This window comes from Ailuropoda melanoleuca, chromosome 20, assembly GCF_002007445.2.
Source record: "Ailuropoda melanoleuca isolate Jingjing chromosome 20, ASM200744v2, whole genome shotgun sequence".
Classification (NCBI taxonomy): Eukaryota; Metazoa; Chordata; class Mammalia; order Carnivora; family Ursidae; genus Ailuropoda; species Ailuropoda melanoleuca.
In genome coordinates, this window is record NC_048237.1 from 29,450,436 (window position 1) to 29,471,814 (window position 21,379).

General features: G+C 42.2%; 1 long non-coding RNA gene across 1 annotated transcript; it reads right to left on the minus strand.

Annotated features, from left to right (window-relative positions):
* Positions 1-274: 274 nt before the first annotated feature.
* LOC117797266 lies at positions 275-12,081 on the minus strand. The gene is made up of 3 exons (XR_004622210.1): positions 11,574-12,081; positions 5,501-5,571; positions 275-549 (listed from the first exon to the last, which is right to left on the minus strand). It is a non-coding gene; the product is annotated as an uncharacterized LOC117797266 (long non-coding RNA).
* Positions 12,082-21,379: the final 9,298 nt, after the last annotated feature.

The following is a 21,379-nucleotide window of genomic DNA, read 5'->3' on the forward strand; positions in this document are numbered from 1 at the left end:
ACCTTCAGGTGGAGTGGGAAATAAGGTACCAATGGCACCTATAGTGCCCCCCCCACTTATCCACAGGGGACATGCTCCAAAACCCCCAGGGAATGACTGGAAGCACAGATAGTACCAAACCCCACATGCACTATGTTTTTTCCCATGCATACATACCTACGATAAAGTTTAATCTATAAGTTAGGTACAGTAAGAGATTCACAACAAAATAATAAAATAGAATTATAACAATATACTGTAATAAAAGTTATGTGAATGTGATCTCCCTCTCTCTCAAAATATCTTATCATTTTGGTCTTCCAAATCCATCCCTGGACCTTCTAACTGAAACGAATGACATGAAAGCACATTTTTGTATCGTGAAAGGAGCACTGTACTACTCACCCTTCTTCGTCTTCTAATGACGTGAGATGATAAAATGCCTAGGTGATGAGATGAAGTGAGGTGAATGACACAGCGTTGTGACGTAGCGTTAGGCAATAGTGATCTTCTGACAATATGTTTGAAGGACAATCATCGGCTTCCAGAGCACAGTTGACCCCCGGGTACCTGAGATCACAGAAAGGAGAACCACAGGTAAGGGGGACCACAGAGCTCTAAGCTCTGGGGAGGGACCACTCTCGTGTGATCTGACTCTGGGATCTTCACTGTGTCCACCACTGTTCTGCAGCATCCCCATCAGGACTGAGGGTCATGCCTGACTCCTTACACATGTACTATCATGGCTTATAAGACACGCATACCTTCTTCCTCCCACACTTGTTATAAAACGGCCCCACCCATGAGCCTCAGCAAGTGTTCAAATCCTGACTGAAAAACTGAAATTCAATAAACCTGTGGAAAATATTTTATATTATGAATATCAAATCAGATTTACAAGAAAACACAAGAAAAAGAAGAAGCAGTTTCATTGTGATGAATAATAAAGGCTGGCACACTGCTAAGTTCAACCAAATGCCTCTGGGTTCTTTCAAGAGGCAGTTCTCCTCTTCATAGCAGCCAACTGCATGGGCCACCAGTCCCTTCCAAATCCTCTCCTGTGTGCACACAGCACCAAATGACCCCAAGTCCCTTCACAGCAAGGAGAACTAATGTAAATCCCTGTCATGGTGTTCTAATAGTCTTAGCCTCTAACTCTTGAGGATCTATGGAGGGTCCAGGATTATGACTTCCGAAGAGTTTAGAGCGCACCTGTGTCAAACCTGTTTTTTCCATTGTGAAAATCTTCATCTCTGTGGCATGATGCCACCTTGCAGATCCCTTTTTGTAAACTGACTGCAGTAAGCTTTGGCCAAGTTACTTTAGAGTCAAAACCCACAGTGAAAGATGCTATTTGAATTCCTCTCAGCTTCCAGCTCCTCAGAAATGATAGGCATTCATGTTTAATTCTCCTGCCTCTTGCCTCTTTGGGCTTATTTATGACTATTTTGGATTCTGAGGAATGGAAATTATACATAAAACCTCCACTGTCTTTCCCACATTCCAGGTAACGAGGCCGTTTCTCTCACACCTCAGCGGCTCTTCTGGGAGCACCTGCCAGTTTGGGATGATGGAGGGGCCATTGGAGCCCAGCCTTCACAAGAGCTACTCACACCACCTGCTTCAGCTGGAGGGAAGCCAGCTTCCCCTCAGACTTCACTGTCTCCCAGGCCTTCCCCACAGCCATTGTTTTTCTTCCTGTAAACTTGGTTATCGAAACTGGCAAAATACCTCATGATTTTGCCTTCTAGATCCACCCTGGACCTTCTAACTGGAATGAATTGCACTAGAGTCATTTTTGTATCATGAAAGGAGCACGGTGCATCAATATGTCCTCAAAGCCCAGCCGCACCACCCCAGGACTGCTGGTCCACCCAGCACTTTGCCTATTACAGATTACAGATCTGATCAGCGTGTACCACATACCCATAATGCACCTCCCAAATCCAGCTCCCCTGCTGTGACCTCTCTCCTCACCTAGTCCTATGAGCCTGCATACGTAGAAACAACAGAGCCTGGCATTCATGCACAGCTGGTCCCAAATCACCTCCTGGGCAGGTTATCCACCCCAATCAGACACAAAATATCAACAATGGCACCCCTCTAGTTACTCCTTCATTTAAGGGAACAGACACCACAAAACAAAATGAAAGATATTTGGTATGTGATTATCTCCATGAATGAGAGGAAGAAAGCGGGGGACAACTGGAGGTGTAGGATATCAATCCATTAGTGAGCCAGGCACCCTGTCTGCATCTTGAAGCCACCCCAAGCTTCTTGTGTCCCACATCGTGCTCCATCCAGTTCTGCCTTACAGGAGGCCTGGAGGAGAAGAGTCCCTCAGATTAGAAGGCCCGCTCAGGGATGATTGAAAACAGACACTTAGGAAGATTGGTTTTCAGTTCTGACGGCTAATAGCGACTACTTTCGCTGCCCTCAGCTGCCTGGCAGCAAGCCCCAATTTCATCTTCCTAAGCAGTAACTAACAACACTTAAACTCCATCGTCTGGAAGCAGGGGAGCACAAAATATCCCTGCCAGCCAATTAACGGCAAGGAGAATGTTTAACCTCACATAAGCCAAGATATTAAAATTAACAAGGAGATGCTCATTTTTCACCCACCAAATTGGCAAATATGTTTTAAATTGCAATAAAAGGCATCCATACGCAGCTGATCAGAAATACATCTACCCTTTCAGGAGAATGATTTGGCAATATCGCAGTCTTCTAAAAATGTGCTAAACTTTGACATACTTCAATGATGTTCCTTACAGCAATGATTATAATGACAAAAAAAGAGTATTAGAATCAACCTAAATGTCACATAATAGGGAACTGGCTAAATAAACCAGAATGTGTGTATATCATAAATGAGAGGCAAACAAAATGATGATGTAGACAGTTTAATGACACGGGAATGCCAATACGACATTAATGGGAAAAGCAGGTTACTACAAAATAGCATGATTCCATTTTTAAATTTATACATATAGACATACGTAAATGTGGGTGTATCTATATGGGAGTAGAAAAAATCCTGAACTAGCTATTTCAAAGCATTAGTAATAGTATTCTATGGGTTAATGATGGGTTATGGGTGGTTCTTATCTTCTTTATGGTGCTTTTCTGTATTTTCAGCATTTTCCACCATGACTCTGCAATAGTTGATCAGAATTTTGTAAAAGGCTATCACTGTTAAAGGTGCATCACCATCTCTGAGATTCTGACCAGGTTCCTTTCACTTTGAAGGAAAGGAAGAGAGAGTGGAGAACCTAGAGTTGGCCAGGACATTTCAACAGAGGTGGAGAGAGAAATAATTCTGAATGCGGTGGGACTGTCCCCAAAATACAAGGCTGCTCCACCAATGTGCTTCTATCCTAGGTGGGAATGGTGCCTTCTGAGGTCCTTGGAGAATCAGGATGTCCTGAAGCCATTCTTATCCTGCCCTGGAAATCTGCCAGTGAGGGCAGGGGTCTCCCTTCCCCTTGGAAGAGCCTAACCCAGGCAGTCTCTGTACCAGCTCAGAGAATTCAGATAGAGTTGACGGTCTCAGAAACAGGCAAGTGCATAGACACGCAGACATGAGCTAAGCAACACACCAGTCATCCAGAGGAAGGTAAGCAGAGCTAGAGAGGCCCTCAGCTTGGGGACAACTCACGCTTTGGAAGTCTTTCTGGCAGCAGGACCCATACAAGTCACAAAAGAACCATCGAAAGAAACACATATATTCAACCAGTTGTGGGCCTCCGGAGAAATGGAAGAGGTACTGTGTAAATACGGCCTTCAAGTGGAAGGGATGCAAATCATGCAGCTCTTGATTTAACTTATTAAGCAACCAATTGGTAGTGACAACATTTGGCAAAGATAGTTATATGTTATATGAAAACCAGCCAATAAGAACCAAGCACCAAGGCAGGTTCATGTGAAAAGGGTCACAGCTCACAGCTTCACAAGGTTTGCAAAGCACTAAAAAATGGGATGGGTTGGTGGTTTAATGATTGAATATCAGTATCTGCACTCAACTGTTTGTTAACATGAAAGACGAAACTGAACTTTGACCCTTGCTTGGTCAAGAGTTTCCTGAGTGATATGTGAAGGTGGTGGACAGGGATGGCCCAGTGACATCAATGGCCAGCTGGGACAGTCCCACGGGTTAGTCTAGTTCTTTCAGAGCACAGCTCTTCCCCAGGGAGACGGGCCAATGCCTGACAACAAAATGGAAAGAATAGAATATGGAAAATTTGATTTGGAGACATCCCTCATCTGAAAGTCTTTGTCCCATCTAGGCACAGCCATGTCTCCCACCTCCCAACAAAGGCCAGAAGAAATTCTCCGTGTTCTTCTGCTTAGAGAAGATCAGGACTGGCCAGGTCAGATCATCAGGAGCTACCAGAGGACGGAGCTGAGGTCTCATGTCAGACCCGTCCAGGCCAAACACACCCTCTATATAGCAGGCATCCCCTCCAGTGGCCGATAAGCTCTTTTCACCAACTGGAAATACGTAAGGCCCAACTACCTGAATGAGTCTTGAAAAATACTATGCTGCTTGTGAAGAATATGTGATTGAAAATACTAATTAAAGAGGAATCCACTCCCTCACCACTTCCCAGGAGCCCAGATCAGAGAAGATGGAGGAAGTCCTTTCAGAGAGGGAGCCGTGGAGGGCCTGTGGGCAATAGATACCTCAACCCCTTGACCACACTTCACCACCGAGCAGAGCTACCGGGTTACAGAAGAGCCACACTGGGGTGATGATACACACGTTAGGTCCCCACCTGCGTGGACTCAGGGGGCCATGGAGCTACTGCCTCACCCCCTGGATCTGTACCCTGGAGCTCTACACTGGAGGAGGGGGCAGTGGTCCATGAGGAGACAAACCCTGAAATGGACATAGATGGCCCAGGACAAAGGGGTCCAGGATGGCAAGATGCTATCTCTGATCTTCCCATGCTCCTCACTTTTACTAGCCTCGAGACTACAGATTCCCATCACAGACCCATATACAAACACATACACACTCATACACACATACATACACGCACACATGCACACAGCGAGCATTTAGAAGGGAAATTCTCTCTCTTGGTTATAACCAGGTCACCCCATTTCCTGACCTTAAAAAAGAACAGTTTTTTTGAAGGTCTCAAACCTTATTAGCCACACTGGGAAATGATGCTGGAACAGGGGCTGTGATGGTCTCAGCCTCAGGCGGCTGTGTACGCAGCCATATTACTTAGCAACACCATAGCCGTTTAGGTTTAATTTCCTAGTTTGCCTGATAAGGAGGCTGCAAATGTAATTTGTGATGCTGTAAGCTGGGCAAACTCAGCGGGCTATTAGATGAGTCACTGGGTGATCCAGGCCACTATGCCGAGCTCTGCGGAAGAAGAGAAATGAACCCTGATCTGTGGGGCTGATAGCGCTCAGGCGGACACAATTTTCTAAGTGTCTCGGAGCTGTGCTTCCTTCCCTCCTGCTTTCTGGTTTGGTGCCATTATTTATTAAGGAAAGTTTCACTCACCTCTCAACCCCTGTTAGAATCATCTTCCAGCTTTCTGAAACCCTCATGGCAAGAGTTGCAAACTCACAGCCCTGCAAGACCAAGAATAATACCAACAATAATAGCAAACGTTTTTGAACACTTAGTAGACACCATGTGTTCTAGTGGCTTTACATGAGCTATCTCTGTTAATTTTCCTAACAATACCAGGAGGCAAGTACGACAGTGATTCTTCTTTTCAAAGGAGGAGATCGAGATTGAGAGAGAGTAGCAGCAGCTATAAGACAATAGGGAGTAAGGGGCATGCCCTGCCAAAGGGGCCAACTGTCGTTCAGGACCAACCAGTCCTCACCTGGGTTGCCAGATCTCCTACTTTCCTAAAACAAGCAGGAAATCCAGATTTTTATAGAAAATCCCACTGGTTTTAAATATCAACTAATTCAGTTGCTTTTTTTTAAATGATTTTTTATTATATTATGTTAGCCACCATACAGTACATCCCCGGTTTCCGATGTAAAGTGCGATGATTCACAACTAATTCAGTTGCTTGATAAATACTGTGAGAACCAAACCAAACATGTCTGCCAGCCAGCTTTGGCCCATGGGCCACCAATATGCAACCTCTTCCTCATTACAAGTAGATGTCTTCATCAATAAATACACTCCTGTTTTTATCTTTGATGCCATGAGTCATTGGTGTCCCAGCCCTTTGGTCACCCTCCCTGCAGCTGTATCCCTTCTTCTAGACCCTCCATGGGAGCTCCGTTCTTCCAGTTGCACCTGCTCAGTCTTCAATTCATCCTCGCCTCCTTCCCTTCTCCCACACCTCACATGCAGTCTGTCAACAGGTCCTGTCAGCTCTACTTCAAAATGCATCCATAATCCCTCCACTTCTCAACCCCCTACAAAGACTGCCCCTGTGCAAGCTGCTCTCAGCTCTTCCCTGGAGATTACGAGCCACTGGTTATACCCAGCTTTTCCCACCTACTCCACTCTTACCAGAATAGCCCTGTAAAACCTAAGACCCATATACAAACATATGCACACTCTCAAAACCCCAATGGCTCAGGGGAAGTCACTCATTGAAAGTCAACACCCTAAGTAGTCCACAAGGCCCTTCGGACCCAAACCCACTGCCCATCCCTCTCCTGCACTCCCTTCCCTGCAGACACACTGCTTCCTCCTTAATGTACTCCCATCTGGGCCCTGGGTGCTCGCTACTCCCTCAGAGTCTTTCCCCCCAGGTATCCTCTTGGCTCTTGTCCTCTCTCTGCTCTCTTCAGTTGCCAGGTAATTAGAAGGATCTTCCTGGACCACTTATCCTAAATAGCAATCTCTCCATCCCTTTCCCTCATTATTTATTATTACTATATGCCATATATTTATCTGTTCATGCTCTCTCCCCTCCCCCTAGGATGCACCCTCCATAAAAGTAGGGGATTTGTTTTCTTCTCTGCTTTATCCCTGGTGTCAGCACATACCTGAAATTCATTAAAGATTTGTTCAATGAATGAAGAAATGAACAGTCCATGAAATAGGCCCTTACAATAGACTGCTCCATTCTCTGATGGCTGCACATGACTTAGCCTTGTCTTCTCTTTACTCTGTATGCACCTGGCTATTATCAGCTCTACCACCTCCCCCATGGCTCCTCCTTAATAATATGAGCTCAATAAGATGCTGGATTGATTACTGGCTGAAAACTCAAAGAGACAGTCATTGCTCTCGCCTACCTGCCATGTGGAACAGGAACCTGTGATTTGTAAGCATCTTGCCCTGGATGGAAGGAACAACTCAGTCACAGCAGTGACAAATTCTACAATTAGTCTTGATGAGACATGGCAGGTTTTCTGTGAGGGTGGGGCATTTTAATCCTTAATTATAAGACTGGATAAAAGTGCTTTGCCCATTTATCTGCAGAACTTGTTTGCCTTATTTATTTCTGTATTTATTTGAAAGCTCATATATCCTAAGAAGATAAATATGGTTCAGGCCTTAATATTCCTTCACATAAACAGAAAGAAAGGAATATAGGCTGAGTGGTTCTCACTCCATCCAGATCCTCCAAAAGGTCTGGACAGAGCAACAATGATGGACACAGGTCCCCCCCATAGACCTCTGTGGCTCTCCTGCACCAGCATAGCACAGGCAGCCCCTCCATGAGATCCGGATGCCTCTCCCGCTGAGGCAGGGCCCACCCTGATTAGCCACAGATGATGACCTGGGTACACATCCTTTCTTGGCCACCAAACAGCACAGCTCAACAAAGAGAGTAAGCCAGGATGCCAGGAAGGATCCTCCCCGAATCTGAAGCTTACCTGGGAAGGAAGCATAGCCAAGAAGCCAAGACATCACACGCATGGGAGAGAAAAGCTCCATCTAGCAGTCAACACTAAAGCTGAGGGGGGGGGATCTAGGACGGCGTCCAGAGGAGTCACCCAGTTCTAGGCCATGGGTGGAGGGTGCAACTCCTCCCAATTTGCTGAAGGAGCAGGCACATGGAAAAGGCATTCCCCCTTGACTACTTTCTCTGTATCCCCTAATCTTGCTCTCTCCGCGTCTTTTCATTATTGTCTCAGAATTCTCAATTCAGTGTATTTCCTTGAATGTGTATGAAGCAGGTCCCATTTTTGGCATATATGTCCTGCCTGTCATCACTGCCTTCTCCTCCCCTCCCCCCCCCCCCCCCCCCGGGCAACCCTCCTGAGGATATTATCAGGGGAGTCATCCACAGTCTTGCCTCCCCTGCCCGCCTGCCAAAATCAAGCCTGCACTTGTCAGTCAGGCCACTTCCCCTCTGCCTCCCCCTCCCAAAGAGGGAGGAGACTTTCTTCTGGAGGAATGTGTGGGGAGAGGGAGAGAGGCAGTGTTGGGGAAGAGCCTGAATTAGGGAGGGTGGTGTTCTGGGGCTGTTGGAGGTATGATGGATGTGGTAGATGAAGGCAAGAGATTTTATCATTTTTTTTCTTTGGTTTATAGAATGGGATCAACTTGACAGTTTTAAAGAAGGCTAAGCAACGGACTTCAGCTGCTTTGGGGTTGCCTTTGGCTCCTGGACAATATTTCTTCTACCACATCACCTTCCACTTGGGTCCAGGCTTTGAAAGGGTTACAAGCAGATTTAGATCCTTACTCGGGGATGTTCAAGGAGAAAGGTTTGTCATCTGCCCTGCCACTAACAACTGTGTGACCTGGGACAAGTCACTTGAGCCCCCCCCCCAGTTTCTTTATCTACAAAATGAATGACTTGAAAAGGAGTGAACTCTGAGATCATATAAGCCCTAAAACATTATGGTATTTGAAAGTTCTACTCTAGGCATCATGATGATGATGATTAGCCTCGCATTTGCTGAACATTCCTTATGTGCCAAAATCTTTAAAGTACCATCTCAAGAAAAAAGGCCTCAAGTTTTTATTCTGGGTACCATAATTACATCAGAAGATGAAAGCCTCTCAGAGTGATGTCCCAGGCTCCTGGGGCTGGGAATGGGACACCTGAGCAAAGCACAAAGTGATAATTATTTCCCAAATTATTGTTCCACAGTAAGTTCAAACCTAGAGACACCTTAGCCCACAAAACCTCTCAACCACACAATACCCGTGGGGGTTGGAGGACACATGGGCCCACTTACATTTTATTGCATGTTTTAATGCTGTTGACCCAGTATTACTTGGAGATTCTGCATGCAAGATTCCATTTTTTTTTCCAGGTTGACTCATCTGGCCACTGAATCCTTGCTGCAGAAACTGCCGTCCAGTTGTAGTAGGGACTTACCCGGAGCGCCTTCCCCAGAGGGGCTGGGACAAGAAACACGGCAGTCAGTAAGCCAAAGCACCTACTGTTTGGGATGCTGGGGTGGGAAGCTCTTGGGTTAACAGTCCCAGGTAGGAGTATGCAGGTCAGACTCAGCTGGTAACCTCAAGTAAGGATAGGGCCCTTTCTTATTTAATCTTGGAAATTTTACAAAAGTATTCAGAATCCTATAGTGAACTTCCATTACCCAGGTTCAATAATTGTCAACAACTCACTGATGTTGTTTCATCTATTCCAACCCCCACCCCACCCCCTTACCCCACTCCCACTGCAGTATTTAAACGTGGATCTCAGACAAGAAGTCTTCTCACTCCAAAACACACATCGTTGGCCCCCACTCCACACCCACACATCATTGATTTTGTCTGCATTCTTTCTATCCTCTTTCCCATGTCTTGCCCACAGGTCATCCCTAAAAGAAGCCCTAGACGCTGCTTCCTTCCCTGCCTGGTCAACGATTCCCTTCATACCTGTAACCTGCAACCTCTCCCAAGAGACTGATTCTTCTCTTTACTAGGGACTTGGTCAAGACTCCCTACCTGAGGAAGTAATTCTCTCAGCTCCTCATCCACGGTAGATATGGCCCCCTTGGTCTCCCTTTCCCTTCATGGCCATCCTCAAAGAAAAGTCTAAGCTTGCAGTTTCTACTTCCTCTCTTCCCATTCACCCCTCAGGCAGCTTTGGCACAACTGAATTAGTGACTCCCACACACTTAATCCAATGGTGTTACAGCAACGTTGTCCTGCTTTCCTAGCTGAGTCTGCTCACTACCGTCATACAAGTTTATTGTGTGCCATTTGGAAAAGAGAGAAGGCAGCTAGGAAAATTTAAGTGACTACTTGCTAAATAATAAATGAATACTAAAATAGTATTTTCTATTACTCATTTTGATGTACTTCCCACCAGTGTTTTGGTTTTTTTTTTTTTAAGATTTTATTTATTTATTTAAGAGAGAGAATCGGGAGAGGAACAGAGAGAGGGGGACAAGCAGATTCCGCACTGAGCACAGAGCCCCATGGGGGGCTCAATCTCATGACGCTGAGATCATGACCTGAGCTGAAATCAAGAGTTCAGCGCTTTACCAACTGATCCACCCAAGCGCCCCTGGTGTTTTTTGTATATAAACATTTTTCATATTTTAATAGCTGCATGGAATTCTATCATATGGTCATGCCATGATTTAGTCCCTGTTGCTGGATATTTAAGCTATTTCAACTTTTAAATATGAACAATGCCAGGATAAACATCCTCATAGATACATTCACCTTGTACACACATCCACCTTGATCTCCCCACAATCTGTCTTTCTGGAAACCCCATCTGGACACTAAATACACTCATCTCTCTGAGTCCTAACTGTGGACAGTCTTTGGGGAGTGTTCGTTTCTCCTGTCTCCTCACTCTGCGCCCTCTTCCGGTTGACCTCGGCTCCAGGCACAACTCCAGCAGCAACTAGTCTGCAGTTGACTTTCGCTTCTCTGCCTCCAGCCTAGACCTCATTCTTAAACTTTCATTTCTAGACATCTGCCCTTGGGTTTCCCACAGGGACCTCAATGATCATGTCTAACCAAAGGCTCTTCAGCCCACCCTTCCCCCATCCCAAGTACCTCCAAATGCCCATTTCTCTTCTCATCATTACCTCAGTGATCAGTGCTGCTATGATTCCCAGACACCCAAGCCCCCAAATTGGGGGTTGTCCTATATTCATTGTCTTCAGCCATTTGCAGAAATGCTCTTCCGGTTCTACCTCCTAAATCTCTCTGCTGTCTCCTCTTCTTAGCCTCCACTGCCGATCTAGCTTGGGCTTCATTATCCCCCCTGAATTAATGCAAGAGCCCCCTAAGCTGTCCTTCCTCCAACTCTGATTACAACCCACTCTTCTCTGCTTGAATCCTTATACCAGCTTTCCAGAGCTTCAGGATCAGGTCCTGGGCAAGACATAGGGAGGGTCTTCTGTAGACTAGCCCCTGTCAACCTCTTTGACCTTTTTTCTCCATGACTCCCCTCTCCATTGTGGGCTCTACATATATTAGAGCTCTTTATCCAAGCATTTCACATATTTCTCTACATGTATCCCTCACTAGACTTAAGGACAGAGTAGTCTTGCACATCTTTATATTCCAAAGTCAACACAGTTAACCCGAAAGGAACAAAGTCATGTATGAGAAGATCTGTGTCCTCCCCCATCGATAGCAACTGCTGGTGACAAGAAAGAGGGCTGTGGTGCTGTCTCCAGGACAGCCTTCTCAGGGCAGGGAGGACCTTGCTCCCAGCACTCACCTGCTCTGGTCACCTATGAGTGGAGACAGGGCCTGATATCCATGAAGCAACCCCTCAGAAGATGCTGGAGCCCAGGTGCCCCCATCCAGCTCTCCTGGAACAAAGAGAACCCAAGTTTTTACACCAGGACCTCCTGTATTATTTCTATCTCTGGTAATGAAATTTTCAACAATGAAGTACTCACTGAAATACAGCTTCATTCACAGGGATGTGTCTATAATCTAAACAGTAAAAATAAATGAGACTAGGGAAAGGGGAGAGGAGAAAAGGAGGCCAGGAGGACTAGAATGCCTTCTACGAGATCATTTTCATAGCTGTAAATGCTGGGAAACTGATGCTGATGTACTTCAGGTTAAATTCCTCTTTGCAGCCCACATGGCTGCAGCTCTTTGCTATGCATGGGAGACAATCACACAAAAGTGTTAGATCTAGAGCCGGGGTCTGCAAATTATGGCCGGCTAGCCAAATCCTGCCCATACCTGCTTTGTTGTAAGGTCCACAAGGTACAAATGGTTTTTATATTTTTTAATGATTGAAAAAAATCAAAAGAATATTTTGTGACACATAAAAATTATAGGAGATTCAAATTTCAGTGTCCATAAATACAGTTAAATTGGAACATAGCCATGCTTATTCATTTACATATTGCCTATGGCAGCTTTCACACTACAATGGCAAAGTTGAGCAGTTGCAACAGAAACCACGTAATCTGCCAAGTCTAAAATATTTACTATCAGCCACTTTGCAGAAAAAGTATGCCAACTAGCTTAATCTAGTGTACCAAAATGACTATGAATTACAGAGAAATAAAGATGCAAAAATTCAGGCCAAATAAGTATAGATGAAAGCACTATTTTCTTTATTTCATCCGAGAATTCACATACTTCACTTCTATCCTTTTTTCCCAAAACATTACTCTAGCTGTAACATTCAAGGATATTTCAAATAGTCATTACAGACACTATACTTACCTTTGTTGTCTTGGCTCCAAATATATAGATAAAGATGTATATTTTTAGCTTTTAACAAAATAAATACAGGCACATGATTTTTTTAAAAGTTAGTGACAGAAGGTTTAAAATTTAAGCAAGAGTCCTCCCTACCTCCCCACTTAGAGGCAAATTCTTAAAAGCGGTTTAGCTGTATCTCCTTGTAGTTACTTAACTAAAAATTGTGCTTAATTGCTCTTTCTTGATTGTTCAGGTTAGATGTTATCTAAACTGTATTATCACAGATGAAGATAGAGTTTATCTCACAACGTCTACTTAACTCAGTAACCAGTGTTTACATTATGATTACGTAACTATTTCTTTTTTTAAAAGATTTTATCTATTTATTTGAGAGAGAGAGAAAGCGCACAGGCACACACAAGCAGGGGGGAGGGGTAGAGGGAGAAGGAGAAGCAGACTCCCCACTGAGCAGGGAGCCGGCCTCAGGGCTCTGTCCCAGGACCCGGAGATCGTGACTTGAGCCGAAAGGCAGATGCTTAACTAACTGAACCACCCAGGCTCACCAATGACTATGTAACTATTTCTCACCACAGAGACAAGTAGCATTCCACGGTTATATTTCTCACATCCTTCTTTTTGTTTTGTTCCATTTCTTTGAAATCTAAGAGGGGGAACTCTGTGTCCCAATACTGTCAGAAACTCTAGGTCTCCAATAATGATCTTCCCCAAACTCAGTACACTGCAAATTATCAGAGCAATTACACATCTATAAAACAGATTATGAAACACAGATGTAGCTTGAAAAATAAACAGTCTGTTCAGAATCACGGGCACTCGGATCTGAACTTCCCTTCCATGCCAGAATACCTCACATGGCTTCTACATAAGAACGAGTCTGGGCTTTTTGCTTTCAATCCTAAAGTAAAAGAGAAACAAGGAAAGAGTGAGGAGGACAGGTCTGCATCACTCACTTCGTCTGCTTATAGAACATGTTATCAAAGAACCAGTACCCCAGACCTCCCTGTTCCAGCCTCTTAAACTGAGAGCAAATCAAGAAGGCCACGATTCCTGGTCCACGTGCTATTCTTAGAATGAAATGCTAACTAACACCTTTAAAGGTTCTCAACAAGAACGACCCTAGTTACCTGCCTAATCTCAGAATTTTATTAAGTGTGAAACCAAGAGATGAAAGTGGACAGGGATCAGATTCTGATCTACCTCCAGGTGGGAGGACTCTAAAAATCACAACCAAAACCTCAAATGATCATTTCACATACTTTGGGTTTAGAGCTGACTTATAAACAAGAGTTTTCTTATTACAAACAATGCGGCTGGGGCGCCTGGGTGGCGCAGTTAAGTGTCTGCCTTCAGCTCAGGGCGTGATCCTGGCATTCCAGGATTGAGCCCCACCTCAGGCTCCTCCTCTAGGAGCCTGCTTCTTCCTCTCCCACTCCCCCTGCTTGTGTTCCCTCTCTCGCTGGCTGTCTCTGTCAAATAAATAAATAAAATCTTTAAAAAAAAAAACAATGCCGTAGTGAATAAACTTGTACACAAACATCACTTTCACACATACGCAAATACATGTAAAGGATAAATTCTCTAAAGTAGAATTGCTGGGGAAAAAGTTATATGCATTTATTGTTGTTTTCAATGACAAATATATACAGGGTCTTTCAGAATTTGATCTTTTTTGCTTATACTCCATATATGACTTCTAGACCTAAATTGTGCATTGACTACGTGGTTAAAGTTGAATTGCATCTTCTATGCCTCATATATATTCATTTTTCCTGGCTAATTACGGCATGATTTACCATAGATTGCATTTCTAACCCCAGCACCTCCTCATGCTATATTTGCCTGAGGACAGTCCCTTCTAATGCCACCTGTTTATGATCTACTCTCCACCACCGTTTTTTATTAGCTCCTCAATTCCAACTTCAGCAATGTTTGACTTTAGCAGAAACAATGGATTATAATAAAGGTAGATCCACACCAATTCACTGTAGACCAGTAATTCTGACCCCATGAAAGGAGATACCATGTCATGATGCGTGCCATGATGACTTGCAGTACCCTGACCAGTAACAAGGAGAAAGAATATGATCATTTCTCAGAGAGAGACTGAGAGAGCCCCTCCTCTCAGAGATTACCTCCTCTCAAAGAAAATAAAATTATTTGTCATTAAACTGTACTCAGAAAAGGTAAGTATCCATGATTTAGATCAAATCCCTTTTAGAAATAATTTTAGCAAAAGTCTTCCAGTCTGCCCTTAGACAGAAAACCCCATTAAGCAAAATATGCCTCCACCACATGAACAGAGTAGTTAGTACCAGCTTTGTTAAAGATGGAAGTCTGAATGCTTATTGCATTTGGCAGCTTAGTGATTTGATTTTTGCTGAAAGGAACGTTTTGAAGAATTGGACATCCAGAGAAATGAAAGAAACGTCTGCCCCGTATCCTCTAGGAGAATATTGGCAGTACTCTTTGAGAACCAATTTGATAAAAAATGTTTTAAAAGACTTTAACATAAAGGTAGAACAATGAAAATATTGTTCACTTAATAACGTATTACATTTTTTAAATGATACTCAATGTTGGAAATACCTTGTCTGGAAGCAATTTGGAATGTTTATCAAGGGTCTTTGTGTGTTTGTGTGTGTGTGTGTGTGTGTATGTGTGTGTGTATGTGTGTGTGTGCACTTAAAGTTCGTCCTGAGAACAGTTTTCAAATAACCTAAAAACACACCCTTTCATTTACAAACAATAGATATACTAATCACAAATCATTCTCATCTATTTATTAGCTAGTGTAAAGACACACATAATTCAAGGTCTTCCTTACAATGCCCTAGTGATTTTATTATTATTTTAACAAGACAAACTGTGGTTTCTTATACTGTCATTAGAAAGGACTAAAGACCCCAGGAGTTTTTGTTTGTTTGTTTTTTAATGTGAAGAGGAGGAATGTGAGATTATAATAAAGCAATACAATGGACCCTTGTGATGTTAGAACTACTGAGTTATCTTGACTGTGGTGGTGGATACTGCCAAACACCAAACCACATGTTTATTATTAAAACTTAACACACACACTCACAAGTACAAGTAAAATGGGGAAAATCTGAATAAGATTAAAAATTGTATGTGTCAGCATCCTGGTTGTGATATCATATGATGGTTTTGTTAAATTTAGCATGGGGGAAAACCATTGCAGAATATAGAAGGGATCTCTGTGTAATGTTTCTTACAATAGCCTGTAAACCTACAATAGATTCAAGAAAATATTATATTTAAAAATGTGAAGCTGCCAAGATAAATCACCCTTTTACCTAGGGGTCCCTAGGTAAAAGAAGAAATTAATGTGTATGTTATAAAAATTTTAGCTATAAGGCAGTTCTATAAGAGGTATCTATACATTGCAGGGGTTGGGAGGCATCGTGACTAGTCAAGTGAGGTCATCCATTTTTGTTAACTTAGGAGAGGGGAAGAGAGAATGAGGGGGAATGACCTTTTGTTCCAGTAAATCCAAATCTAGAACCTTATTCTTGGGAAATAGAAATGTTTACTATAGCATTATTTATAATAATAAAAAACTGGAAACAACCTAAAAGTCCTTCATTATAGAAATGAGCAGTACGTGATGATATTTCTACCATGGAATGTCACATAGCCGTTTAAACAAAGCTGTAAAATGTACCAGTATAAGATACCAAGAGAGGGAAAGGCTATATGTACTTTACAGTATCCGAAGAATTACAGTTTCGGGGGGAGAAAGGCTGGCAGAATATGTATCAGAGTGTTAAAAATGAACTCTAAAAAGAAATTTGAGACAATCTGGGAAAAGGTCAGTGCAGAACGGGTATGATACTAAGTAATCGTTATAGATTTTTGTTGGGTGTAGTAATGTGTGTGTATATGTGCCTGTTTTATTCATGAGTGTTGCCATTTGTTCATGAGTGTTACATACAGAAGTAAATATAGATGAAATGAAATGATGTCTGGATGAATTTGCTTTAAATATTCCAGGAGTGTGCCTACATTTTTTACACAATGTTGAAAGTAAAATAAAACAAATGTTAACTGTAGTTATCTCTGGAGTATGTAATTATGGGTAACTAGTCTTTTTCTTTATACCTTACTATATTTTCCAAGTTTTCTATGATGATCAACTAAAAAATCGGAAGGGAAAAAGTAAGATATATTTGGAAAAAATCAGACCAGAGAATTAAGTTATTTATACACAGGTAATTGCAGCACTGATTCTATTAACCTGGAGACAGTCCCTTTTAAAGGGCAATTTACCTTTGGACTTATCAGCTGAGTGGTTGCAGATGCCCTTAACTGGGGATGGTGGAACCGATTGCTCACAGCTCACAGAGTGATCCATGCAGCTGTTCTCCTGCCCAAATCACCTGGGCTTGGGCCCACTGGCTTCCTGATGTGCCCCATGGGTCGGAATAGTTATATCTTAGGCTGGTGGTTCTCAACCGGAGGAGCCCACCAGAATTTGTATTTTTCAAAATACAAATACCAAATAAGTCTGCATAGGGTACAGGCACATGTATTATCTAACAGTTTCCAAGGTGATTCTGATGGGCACACATGGTCAAGAATCCCTGATTCAAATAAGCAAACAGGGGCGCCTGGGTGGCTCAGTCGTTAAGCATCTGCCTTAGACTCAGGGCGTGATCCCAGAGTTCTGGGATCGAGTCCCACATCGGGCTCCTCCGCTGGGAGCCTGCTTCTTCCTCTCCCACTCCCCCTGCTTGTGTTCCCTCTCTCTCTGGCTGTCTCTCTTTTTGCCAAATAAATAAATAAAATCTTTAAAAAAAATAAGCAAACAAATATATATTATATATAATATAGGAATAATTCTGTGTGTGTGTGTATGAGTTTGCTTACATGTGCCTTAAATATTTTTGGAATTACACGTAAGAAAGTAGTAAAAAAACAGTACTTGGGGGGAGGGGAACTGGGTGGCTGGGGACAGAGACTTTTCACTGTATATCTTCTCATGCTTTTTAAATTTTATGCAAATGAATGCATTAGCTATTCAAAAATGGTGAAAAGTGAAAAAAGTGTTTTTGTTTAAAGAGCCTCTGCTTTAAAACACTCAGCTCATCAGAAGCACTTTTCTTTGCTAAAGTGGTCAAATTTCTGTAAAGTGGACAATTTTTTTGGCAGAAGTTTTTGCTAGAAAATTTTCCAAGAAAGCATTTAATGTTGATCTAAGAAGAACACTACAAATAATAATCTTAATGGGTCTTACATTCTGATAGTTACAGAAACCACTCACCACTTTAGAGCCACCCATTTTACCATTAGAAGTACAAACAGTCAGCCTACATGGAGGAAAGAAGGGTTCTCAATCTGCAATAATAGTAAAGCATTTCAGAAAATATCCGTGGTGGTAACAGTTGCCTGCCTTACTCAAGGGCAGAAGTGAAGGTAAGCTTTTCCTTAATATCATTTTGCGCTATTCGAATTTTATGCTAAGTACATCTACTACCAGTATAAAAAATAATCTTTTAAAAATGTGAACATTTTAAGACTTACAACCAGATGGAAGTATGCAAGCAGCCAATTCACACCCCTGTCTTAAAGTCACTCTCCCAGAGCACTCTCGAGTTCAACGAGTGAAGCCAATTGTAAACATCTTCAAAAATCTGATTCCAATTCAAAACAATGGGGTTTCAGATTTACAGAGGTCAACTAGAAAAGATTAACCAGCTGCAATGATGAGCTAAAAGTAATCTGATGGCCTGGGCCCACTGGTTAATAGAAAGACCAACGGATGGAGAGTCAAGATAGGAATCTCTGCTTCTTTAATCCAGTGGACAGTGATACAAGTCATTTAAACCTCCTGGAGCCCAAACTTGCTCACTGGTAAAATAGAAATGTTCTTTACTCAAAAAAATGTTGAGAAAATGATACTGTGGGAAGTACTATTCAAAGTTTACTATACCCCATTAAAAAAAAGTGCCTTATAACAACTTTTCCAGATTTAACGTTGGGTACACATGCACATACACACACAATGTTAAATCTGGAAGATTTCTCTTCCATCTCCAAAAAACTAAAAGGCAGGAAAGAAATTATCATTTCTCAGGACTAGGGATTTAACCTTGATTTTCATTTTTTTATAATGTTCTAGTTAAAAAGGCCATGAGAATTCATTGTTGACCTATCTATACTTCAAATGCACAAGGCCATTTTTATTTTATAATTATTTTCTAAATATTAAGTTTATACAGAAATTCTGTTAACAAAATATTCAAGCACTGACATAAGGCATTCTCCTCCTACCCCTTCATTAACTGCTAAGCAGGACAAGGTAAAATAAGATTTGAATAAGGACTTCAAGTTCACATGCTCCTAGCTCACAGGTGAACCAACTTTCAGGAGGATCAAGTTTCAACCCAGAAAGGAGAAATTTTGCTCTGAGATTAGTTGTCCTTGGTTAACGTGACTTTTCAAATGACCAATATGAAATAATCCTGTGGTCCCTGCTAGTTGTTTTAAACTGATTTTTTTATTTACTGGCTTTCCTGTCTCTTCAGCATATCCCCAGGTTTCAGAAGTGAAAGGGCCCTGCAAAGAGAAAAATCTCTATAAAGAAATTTACCAGTCAAGATAGAATATGACTGTAAAAACTAGTATCATCACATATAATGGGAAAACCCACAAAAAGACAAAACAGAAAGAAAAATATCCCATTTGTCTGGTCTTTTGGCACATTTTCAAATAAGAAAAAATCCAGAAAAAAAAGAGGGAGAAGACACTCATCCTAAAGTCGGGAGAAAATCAACAAAGCCTAAGTGTGATGGCCTCAGCGGAAGTCTCCATATGTGCCCAGGCATTTCATCACAGGACTCCCTCAACACGGCCTTCTCTGTACTGACCAACAGCCAAACCATGCCTCTGTGGGTAGCACAGTCAGTTCCAGAAGTTAAAGGATTTCTCAAAAGGTCAGCGTTGTGGACACATTGCTCAAACCAAACAGGAGAATGTAGAAATAAGAGGAAAAGCGGATGGGTGTATTAAAGCTGTGTAAGGCATGTGCTAGCAGTTCTCCCAACAGGATTTGTAAACAAGTCATAACTACACCCTTAGAGAGAGAATTAAAGAAGCTGCTTAAACACAAGGCCTGGTGTGTCACTTCCTTCTCCACCCCAGTCTGCCAGAGCCCCCCTGGTATCCTTACTCAGAGGGCCATACCAATGTAACTGCAGTCAGGCACCCGAACACTCCCATGGTCCAACCCAAACCTCGGAATTTCCCAGGGATCAGCCCTCAAAGTGATGTCAAGTCTTGGGAGATTCACTATTTCCAGTCCCATAACAACCCTTCCACTTTAATCAAAATCTTGGCAACCGAGGAGCCCAGCACACTGAAGCCAAGGAAGCCATGTGGTAGATGTTTTAAAACTGAAGCCTATCCAGAAAGGAAAGATACCCCAGCCCAGCCCACCCTAAAGAGGAATAAATTCTGTTCCATACTTGAGAGGGTACAAAACTAAAAAGAGCTGTGTCCAAGTTGAAGGCTGAGCAGTGCAGACTGACCTGGGCTGTCTCGGGAATAGGAGTTTAAGGCCAAGAAGGAATGTTGTAGAAGAGAGCAGCCCTTTTACCTCCTCTCAGCTAAAGTTTCTCTTTATTTGGACAGTCACAGATATCCCAGCACCTGACATTTTGTGGGGTACACATGGAGCTTCTCCAAAAGCAAATGACCAAGTAAATTGTAAGGAAGTGTGAAATAAAGGGAGAAAGAGGTGAATCTACAACTTTAAACAGACTTGAGAAACTTATCAACCAATGAACAATCCAAAGAAGAAATTAAGAAAATTCTATTTGCAAGAGCATCAAAAAGAATAAAATAGATAATGAATAGATGGAGCACAGATGATGTTTAGGGCAGCAAAACTACTCTGTATGAAATGTAATGGTGGATACATATTATTATGTTATATTGTTACATTGTCCAAACCAACAGTACACACAACACCAAGAGTGTAACCTAATGTAAACTATGGACTTTGGATGGTTACAACGTGTCAATGGAGATTCATCAATTATAAAAAATGCACCACTCTGGTAGGCAGTGATGATAATTGGGGAGGCTATACATGAGTGGGGCAGGAGGTATACGAGAAATCTCTATATCCTGCACTTAATTTTACTGTGAACCTAAAACTGTTCTAATAAAAAAGTCTGTTAAAAGAGTAAAATAAAATAAAATACTTAAGAATAAACTTAACCAAGGTAGGGAAAGACTTGTACAGTGAAAACTATGAAACAGGGATGAAAGAAATTAAATGCATAAATAAATGGGAAAATATCTCATGTTCATGGATTATAAGACTTAATACTGTTAAAATATTCATACTACCCAAAGCAATCTACATTCAATGCAATCCCAATAGCCTTTTTTTTTTGCAGAAATAGATTCATATGGAAATTCAAAGGACCCCGAATAGCCAAAACAATTTTGAGAAAGGAAAACAAAGCTGGAGGCCTCACATTTTCTGATTTCAAAACATATCACAAAGCTACAACAATCAAAATAGTGCAGTTCTAGCATAAAGACATATAGACCAATGGAACAGAATAGTCAGCCCAGAAATAAATCTGCACGTATATGATCAAATGATTTTTAACAAAGGTGTCAATGCTACACAATGGGGAAAGAAAATCTCTTCAGCAGATGGTGTTGGGAAACCTGGACATCCACAAGCAAAAGAAGGAAGTTGGACCCTTATCTTACACCATACACAAAAAAATTAATTAAAAATGGATTGAAGATCTAAATGTAAAACTACAAAACTCCTAGAAAAAAGCACAGAGGGAAATCTTC